The sequence below is a fragment of the Aquarana catesbeiana genome, linkage group LG03 (assembly GCF_042186555.1).
Source record: "Aquarana catesbeiana isolate 2022-GZ linkage group LG03, ASM4218655v1, whole genome shotgun sequence".
NCBI lineage: Eukaryota > Metazoa > Chordata > Amphibia > Anura > Ranidae > Aquarana > Aquarana catesbeiana.
In genome coordinates, this window is record NC_133326.1 from 708862297 (window position 1) to 708871220 (window position 8924).

An 8924-nucleotide genomic window follows, 5' to 3' on the forward strand; every position below is an offset into this window, starting at 1 on the left:
GTTTAAAAAAATAAAATTTCTTATTTATTTTACCTTTTTATTTTTTATTTTTACACTGTTCTTTTTTTTAAAAAATCTGTCACTTTTATTCCAATTACAAGGAATGTAAACATCCCTTGTAATAGAAAAAAAGCATGACAGGACCTCTTAAATATGAGATCTCGGGTCAAAAAAGACCTCAGATCTCATATTTACACTAAAATGCAATAAAAAATAAATAAAAAAATACATTTTGTCATTTAAAAAAAAAAAAAAAATGTGTCTTTAAGAGCTGTGGGAGGAAGTGACGTTTTGACGTCGCTTCCACCCAGCAATGGTATGGAGCCAGGTGGGGGCCATCTTCCCCTCACTCGTCTCCATAGAAGGAGAAGATACGATCGCCTCCGACGCCATTGATAGCTCCAGTAAGCAGCTGAGGGCAGCGGAGGGCACCGGAGCGCGGCGGGAGGGGAGGCCCCTCTCCCATTGTCGATAAAAGTGATTTTGCGGCGAATCCGCCGCAGAGACCACTATTATCAGAAACTAGACTGCCCACTGAAGAAGAGGATACCGGGGTTATGGCATCCACTTCAAATTTAGGACGTATATCATCGTGCGGCGGTCCGGAAGTGGTTAACCACTTCAGCCCCGGAAGGTTTTACTCCCTTCCTGACCAGAGCACTTTTTACAATTTGGCACTGCGTCGCTTTAACTTACAATTGCGCAATCCTGTACGCCAAACTAAATTTGCGTCCTTTTTTTCCCCACAAACAGAGCTTTCTTTTGGTGCTATTTGATCCCCTCTGTGGTTTTTATTTTTGCACTAAACACAAAAAAAGAGCGACAATTTTGAAAAAAAACAAAACAATATTTTTTACTTTTTGCTATTATAAACACCCCTAAAAATGTTTTTAAAAAGCAAATTTCTTCATCAGTTTAGGCCAATATATATTCTCCTACATATTTTTGGTTAAAAAAAAATTGCAATAAACTTATATTGATTGGTTTGCGTAAAAGTTATAGCATCTACAAACTATGGGAAAGATTTATGGCATTTTTATTATTATTTTAGCTTTTTACTAGTAATGGCGGTGATCTGAGATTTTTTGCGGTGTTGCAACATTGCGGCGAACAGATCGGACCCTTTTCTACACATTTTTGGGAACATTGACATTTATACAGCGATCAGTGCTATAGAAATCCACTGATTACTGTGTAAATGACACTGGCAGGGAAGGGGTTAACACTAGGGGGCGATCAGTGGATTTAAATGTGTTCCCTGGCTGTGTGTTCTAACTGTATTGGGATAGGACTGAGTAGGAGAGGAGACATTTTGCTGTTCCTACCTACTAGGAACAAATGATATGTCTCCTCTCCTCTGACAGCACAGGGAGTTTTGTTTACACACGTGTGCACGAGCTGGCGCTCGTGCACACCATCGCACGTGGCCGGTGGCGATCGCGACCTTCGACCACATGCTTTGGATCCCCTGCCGTGCAGCAGGCGTACGCATGCCCTCTGGCAGCTCTTAAGGGAACCCCCTACCCGTACGGGGTTTCGCACAGCGGTGCCATTGAGCCGCAGTATATGTACACGAGCCGGTCGGGAACCGGTTAGATTAACATGAAAAAAAATAGTTTTCACCTACGGTACATTTTTTATTTGCACAGGTGTGACCTGCCCTTAAAAAAAATGAAAGGCAGGTGCTGAAATTACCATGTGGGATTACAAAAACACCCACCGCTGCAACAGGTTCTTCCACAATTATCTCTCATTAATATCAAGATCTATGATAATGAATTCCTAAATGATCTCCTGAAGACCACCAAGCAGAGACTCTACAGAGCATTGTAAGAAATATAATAAAGAGAAGATTGTCTGGTTGGGATGGAGCTCCCCCCTCCCGTGTGTTCCTACCTGTCTATCCTGTGCTGTAGAAGACACCGAGCTTTGTTCTGGGACACGCCGAACAAGGAAATTCTATGACAATCGCTCCAACGTGCTGTCTCAGCCTCTAGAGCAGTGATGGCGAACCTCGGCACCCCAGATGTTTTGGAACTACATTTCCCATGAAGCTCGACTACACTGCAGAGTGCATGAGCATCATGGGAAATGTAGTTCCAAAACATCTGGGGTGCCAAGGTTCGCCATCACTTCCCTATAGGCTACACTGGAGCCTCCATTAAAATGAATGGAAACCGCATCAAAAACACTATCTGTGGAAAGTGCTAAAGTCCGGCTTCACAGAATCGCATGACAAGGGAAATCCCATTGTATTCAATGGTGCCCTTCTCATCAATGCGACTCAGCACAGTGCAATTTTGGAAAGGGTTCCTGGTGGACTTCAGTGCAATTTCAGCATCAACGACTTTTATGTCATCTCACAGAAGTCGCACCAGCATAGAAGCATTCTCATATGACTTTGATCAATGAGTGTTTTTATTTTTTAAACCCTCACCTCTCCTCCCTATTCATCCTTCATCCATTGATTTTGATACAGCTGTGATTTTGGAACCTTCCTTATTTATTTATTTATTTATTTCAGGCACTTATATAGCGCCGTCAATTTACGCAGCGCTTTACATATATATAGTATAGGTATACTATATATAGTATACCTATACTAGGGCCAATTTAGACAGGATCCAATTAACCTACCAGCATGTCTTTCCTTGGGTTCTTCCTTCGCTTGATCGATCCTTCCTTCGCTTGATAGATCGTTCCCTTGATCAATCAATCCTTCATTCAACCGATCCTTACTTCCTTCGATCGGTGGAAGGATTGATTGAAGGAAGGATGGGTCAGGGGAAGGAAGGAATCATGGATTGATCAATTGAAGGAAGGATCAATCGAGCAAAGGAAAGGTCCCTCCCTATCCTCCCTAGTCATCCTTCATCCATTGATTTTGATATAGTTGAGAGTTTGGAGCCTTCCTTGGGTCCTTCCTTCTTTTGCGCAATTGATCCTTTCTTCTCTCGATTGATCCTTCCTTCAATTGGTCTTTCCTTTGATCAATCAATCCTTCCCTTGATTATTTGATCCTTCTTTCCTTCAAAAGATCCTTTCCTCCTTCAATCAATCAAAGGATCAATTGAAGGAAGGATGGATTGATTTAAAAAAAGGATTGACTGATTGATCAAAGGAAGGATGGTTCAACTGACGGATCAATCGATCGATCTAAGGAAGGATCAGGGAACAAAATAAAATCTGGTTAGCCACACGTCCTTTAAAATCATCTTTATGTAATGATTCTTGATGTAAAAACACCTCCACAAACCATAATGGGAAATACAGCAACTCCAGCGAATGCGTTTCATGCTTCATTAGCGCTTAATCATAGCTAAGGCAGGATTGATTGATGGAAGCAGCAAGGATGACCAGGGAGGAGAAGTGTGGGTTAAACAAAAAAAAACTTGTCCATCAAAGTCACATAGGAATGCTTCTGATCAAGCTGTTGCAACTTCTAAAGTCACATCAAAGTTGCATCAAAATTGCAAGCAAGTAGCACTGCATAGTCACACTGGAAATTGCATGAAAATCGCATTAGAATAGTAGAAAGTGATATTGGGAAAACGTAATGCAAATGTGTCAAAAAACCATATGCGTTTTTTAGACACTTTTGATACAGAGCAGTGTGAAAGTAGCCTTAGCTGACATAAATTCTCAACACGTAAAACCCAACCACACATTAGGCATGATCAAGAGGATCCAACATTTAGATCTCACAGTTATATAGACAGTACTCTTCTGCTTACACACAACATCATGGCAGTAGATTAGTTAGAGATATATAAATCTTCCTTCCTGGAGCAATTCATGTCAGCCTAGGTTGGTCATGAGTAGCCTGACATGATGAGCATCCAAGAAAAGGAAAATACGGTAAGTATGGCAACAAATTTTCCATATTCCTGAAGCAGGAGTAGGCTACTCATGGCCAACCTAGGCTGACATGATGAGCATCTAATGCCGCGTACACACGATCGGACTTTACGGCATACTTGGTCCGGCATACCGGATTTCGTCAGACAATTCGATCGTGTGTGGGCTCCAGCGGACCTTGTTTTCTCAAAAGTTTGACGGACTTAGATTTGAAACATGTTTCAAATCTATCCGACGGACTCGAGTCCGGTCGAAAAGTCCGCTCGTCTGTATGCTAGTTCGACGGACAAAAACCCACGCTCGGGCAGCTATTGGCTACTGGCTATCAACTTCCTTGTTTTAGTCCGGTCGTACATCATCACGTACGAATCTGTCGGACTTTGGTTGATCGTGTGTAGGCAAGTCCATTCATTCGTAAAGTCCGTCGTAAAGTCCGTCGAAAAGTCCGCTGGGCAAAGTATGCCGTAAAGTCCGGTCGTGTGTACGCGGCATAAGAAAGGCAAATTATGGTAAGTATGGCAGAAATTTTCCATATTCTTGGGGCACATCATGTCAGGCTACTCATGGGCAACTAATGGCCCGTACACACGGTCGGATTTTCCGATGGAAAATGTCCGATCGGAGCGTGTTGTCGGAAATTCCGACCGTGTGTGGGCTCCATCGGACATTTTCCATCGGATTTTCCGACACACAAAGTTGGAGAGCAGGAGATAAAATTTTCCGACAACAAAATCCGTTGTCGGAAATTCCGATCGTGTGTACACAAATCCGACGGACAAAGTGCCACGCATGCTCAGAATAAATAAAGAGATGAAAGCTATTGGCCACTGCCCCGTTTATAGTCCCGACGTACGTGTTTTACGTCACCGCGTTTAGAACGATCGGATTTTCCGACAACTTTGTGTGACCGTGTGTATGCAAGACAAGTTTGAGCCAACATCCGTCGGAAAAAATCCTAGGATTTTGTTGTCGGAATGTCCGAACAAAGTCCGACCGTGTGTACGGGGCATTAGGCTGACATGATGAGCATCCAAGTAAGGAAAATTACGGTAAGTATGGCAAAAAGTTTCCATATTTCTGGAGCAGGAGCAGGCTACTCACGATCAACCTAGGCTGACATGTTGAGCATCAAGGAAACAAAATTACGATAAGTATGACAGAAATTTTTCATATTCCTGGAGCAGGAGCAGGCTACTCATGGCCAACCTAGGTTGTCACGATGATCATCCAAGGCAAATTACTGTAAGTAAGGCAACAATTTTCCATATTCCCGGAGCACATCATGTCAGGCTACTCATGGCCAACCTAGGCTGACATACTGCACATACAGGAAAGGCAAATTAAGGTAGGAAAGCCAACAATTTTCTGTAATAGTACACAAAACAGAAAAAAAATGACCTTCTCTCTATACAAAACTAAAATACAAACTGTGACTCATTCAAAAAACTTGGAGAACCGCTTAAAGCATGGCAAAATCTTTCACTGCAGTCCAAATCACAGATCGGGTGCAAACAACCACATACAGGCTAACAGAAACTGATGGGAGAACAGAAGGTGAAAGAGCCACACACGGGAACCCAGCCACTACAGTGTATATATAGAGGTAGAGATATGGGTTCAGCCTGAACTCCTCCTGGCTACTGTATGCTCCTCTGACTACCGTACTACTGGTTATTGTACGATAAACACAAATAATACTCACAGACATATGAGGTAAGGCACCATATAGAAAAACTCAGCTGACCTGATGGGAACAAGAAGGCTATGACATTCAGAGATGACTAAAAGTGTGAAAAGATCCGCCTTGCAAGAAACTCAACCTTCTGAGATGCCAAAAGACAACAGACAACAACCAGTTAAACAAGTATGATTTAGCTACCTAGAAATTCAACCTTCTAAGATGCATACAGGCACTAGTTAGCCTTTGGGTATGCAGATGGGAGTTGCCTTCCAAAAATCCCAAACTTCTCTTTATGGACTCTGCTTTGTGCACTGGTCCAAATTATTTGGTGGAGGGGGGATAAGCCAACTCATTATTGAACCCTACGGACTAACACAGGGATGCCATTAAAGTTCATGTGCGTGTAAAGGCAGGCATCCCAATACTTTTGACAATATAGTGTATACATCATCATGTACAAATAAATAAATACATAAATAAATAAAACCATCAAAAATATGTAAATCACTGTGTGGAAATATATAAATAAATGAATAAAAATTAAAATAATAAATAAATGAATACATAAATAAATGATAAAAAATAAATAAATAAATGCATGAATAAATAAATAAATGTCAACACATTTACCAAAAGTATAAACATATGAACACATATACAGTATCTCACAAAAGTGAGTACACCCCTCACATTTTTGTAAATATTTTATTTTAGCTTTTCATGTGACAACACTGAAGAAATTATACTTTGCTATAATGTAAAGTAGTGAGTGTACAGCTTGTATAATAATTCAACACACAGCCACTAATGTCTAAACCTTTGCAACAAAAGTGAGTACACCCCTCAGTAAAAATGTCCAAATTGGGCCCAAAGTGTCAATATTTTGTGTGGCCACTAGGGATGAGCTTCGTGTTCAAGTCGAACCCATGTTCGACTCGAACATCTGCTGTTCGATCGTTCGCCGAATTGCGAACGATATGGGCCGTTCGCGCCAAATTCGTGTGGCGCGTCACGGCCCATAATTCACTGAGGCATTGCAGTGCATTGCTGGCTGATGATTGGCCAAGCATGCACTATGACCCGCATGCTTGGCCAATCACAGCGCCGTCGGTAGAGAGAGCTGTAATTGGCCAAAGCCAGGGTGGCTTTGGCCAATTATGGCTCTGGGGGTATAGAACACGCCCCACACTACATAAGGCCGCCTGCACGGCGGCCCTGTGTAGTGTGTTCCAGAGTGTTTAGATAGAGAAAGAGAGAGAGACAGTGTCATTTCATTTGAGTTAGCTAGATTAGGCAGGACAATCAGTGAGTTAGCTGCACTTATAGTGTATTGTGTATATATATGCATCCCAGGTGTTGCATATATATATATATATATATATATATATATATATATATATATATATATATATATATATATACACTGTATTCAGTTTAGCTAGATCCATTCCTGTTATCTTCTTACTGACAGGCAGGCTTGTCTTGTTACAGTATTTACAGCTACCTGAAGAAAATTGCTGGTGTTCTTTTGATCCTATTAGTACCACATATTAAATAGTGAAACTGGTTTTAGGGACTTGGTAAGGCCAGTTCTTCCATCCCTCGGGACTTTAAATGAAATTGTGGACCGGTAGGGTCACATATTTCCATCCCTGTCATATTCAAAGGGGAGAGAGCAAGGGGGCGGGACTTTGAGTGGAGCATCATTTGGTGGAACATAAATGGAGTTTATTGGTTGCCATCAGATAAAAAGCAAGGTACATTGGTAAATATGCATATACATGGTGGTAATGCATGGGTAATACAATACATCTCAATCATGACTTAAATATCACGAGAATTAGCAAGCAATATTAAATATCACAAGAAATGGCAAGCAACAACTTTCCAAAGTGCACCAAAAATATCATAAGGATAAAATTTATAAAGTATAGTAATGCCTGCAGAGACTCGGGCCTCTTGGATCCTTAAGTAGGGTATGTGGTTTAGCTGATAAGGCTGTATGGGTATAAAGTAGCAAGGAGTATGGCAGCTCTACGTGTTTCGTGGCTGAAGGGCCACTCGTCAGGAGCCAGCACTTGATGTTTCTAAAAGTAGAGATATTGGCATGAATTTAGATAATGATTAATAGAATGAATGCATAGGTAAGCGGGGGTGAAACTAGAAAGGCCCCCAAACCCAATGCATTCTAATTTACTCGAATTCAACAAAGATGGAGGTATGGTGTCGGGCAGCATGAGCCATCCAGGCGCACTCCCCACCGGGAGCCGCAGCGGGCAGACCAGCAGCGGCGCCCCACAGGCGCCAACCAGGGCGGGCACGGAACCAGGCAACCTAAGTGTGGGGTGAAAAGTAAGATAAACTAAGGTGTTTGCAGGGGGAAATAGAGAAACGTGAATGGGTGAAAAGAGGTAAATGGGAGGAGGGGGGAGGAGGTGAAGGTGAGAGCTGACACTACAAGGTGATGGAAGGAATAGGTGAAAGGAAGCAGGAGGTGCCACGATTGATAGAAAAGGACGGTTTGACGTGGAAAACAGATATAGTGATGATTGGATACCTGAAGTAAGATAGGAGTGATTAGAAAGAAAGAAAACCTGAGTTGTGTGTTGACCGGTGTGGAGAGAGGCCTCGTGTGCCGAGCACCGTCCGGAAGGCGCCAATGTAGGCGCCGCAACGGGACCGCCCACTGACGTCACGCCGCATAGCGTTACAGGGGGAGGGGCAGGACGTGCCGGGCGTGATGTCCGGCCAGCCCGCACCAACAATCCCTCAGCATGCCAGCGAGCGTAGCTCCCACGTGTCGTGACGGCGCTCAGGAGGACGCCGCACGTCAGACACGGGATCCGTGACGCTGATGCGTTGTGGCGGTGCCCACACCCCCCCCCAGGTGCACAAGGGGCGGGGAGTGGGAGGAGGCCCGCCAGACACATCACAGCTCCCAGGGAGGAAATTTAACCCAGACGGCAAGTTGGCCCGGCCCGACCTCACACTGCCACCATAAATGAACCGAGACACAATAGCAGATACACTATGAATTTAATATTAGATTTAGGGATGGAAGCACGTGGAAATGCTTAATTTTTTAGCCTTTGTCACCCACTTTGCAATTAATTTTTATTCTAGAATTGCCCTTGGAGATTCACCTTTTTACTGGTTTATCCATAGTAACATTGTTATTAATTTAATTTATTGAATTGCAATATCCTCCTTTTTATTCATAGTGTATCTGCTATTGTGTCTCGGCCCTGCAGTTGTTCAGGAACTACAATTCCCATCATGCTTAGTCATGTCTGTGAATGTCAGAGTTTTACAATGCCTCATGGGACATGTAGTCCCGCAACAGCTGGAGAGCCGTAGTTTGAAGATTCCTGATCACTCTAGCATG

The 8924-nt window shown here is 42.9% G+C and overlaps 1 pseudogene; it reads right to left on the minus strand.

Moving 5' to 3' along the window:
* LOC141133629 (beta-1,3-galactosyltransferase 5-like) overlaps positions 1-5640 on the minus strand; it is a 29619-nt pseudogene extending 23979 nt beyond the window's left edge.
* Between the last annotated feature and the right edge of the window lie 3284 nt (positions 5641-8924).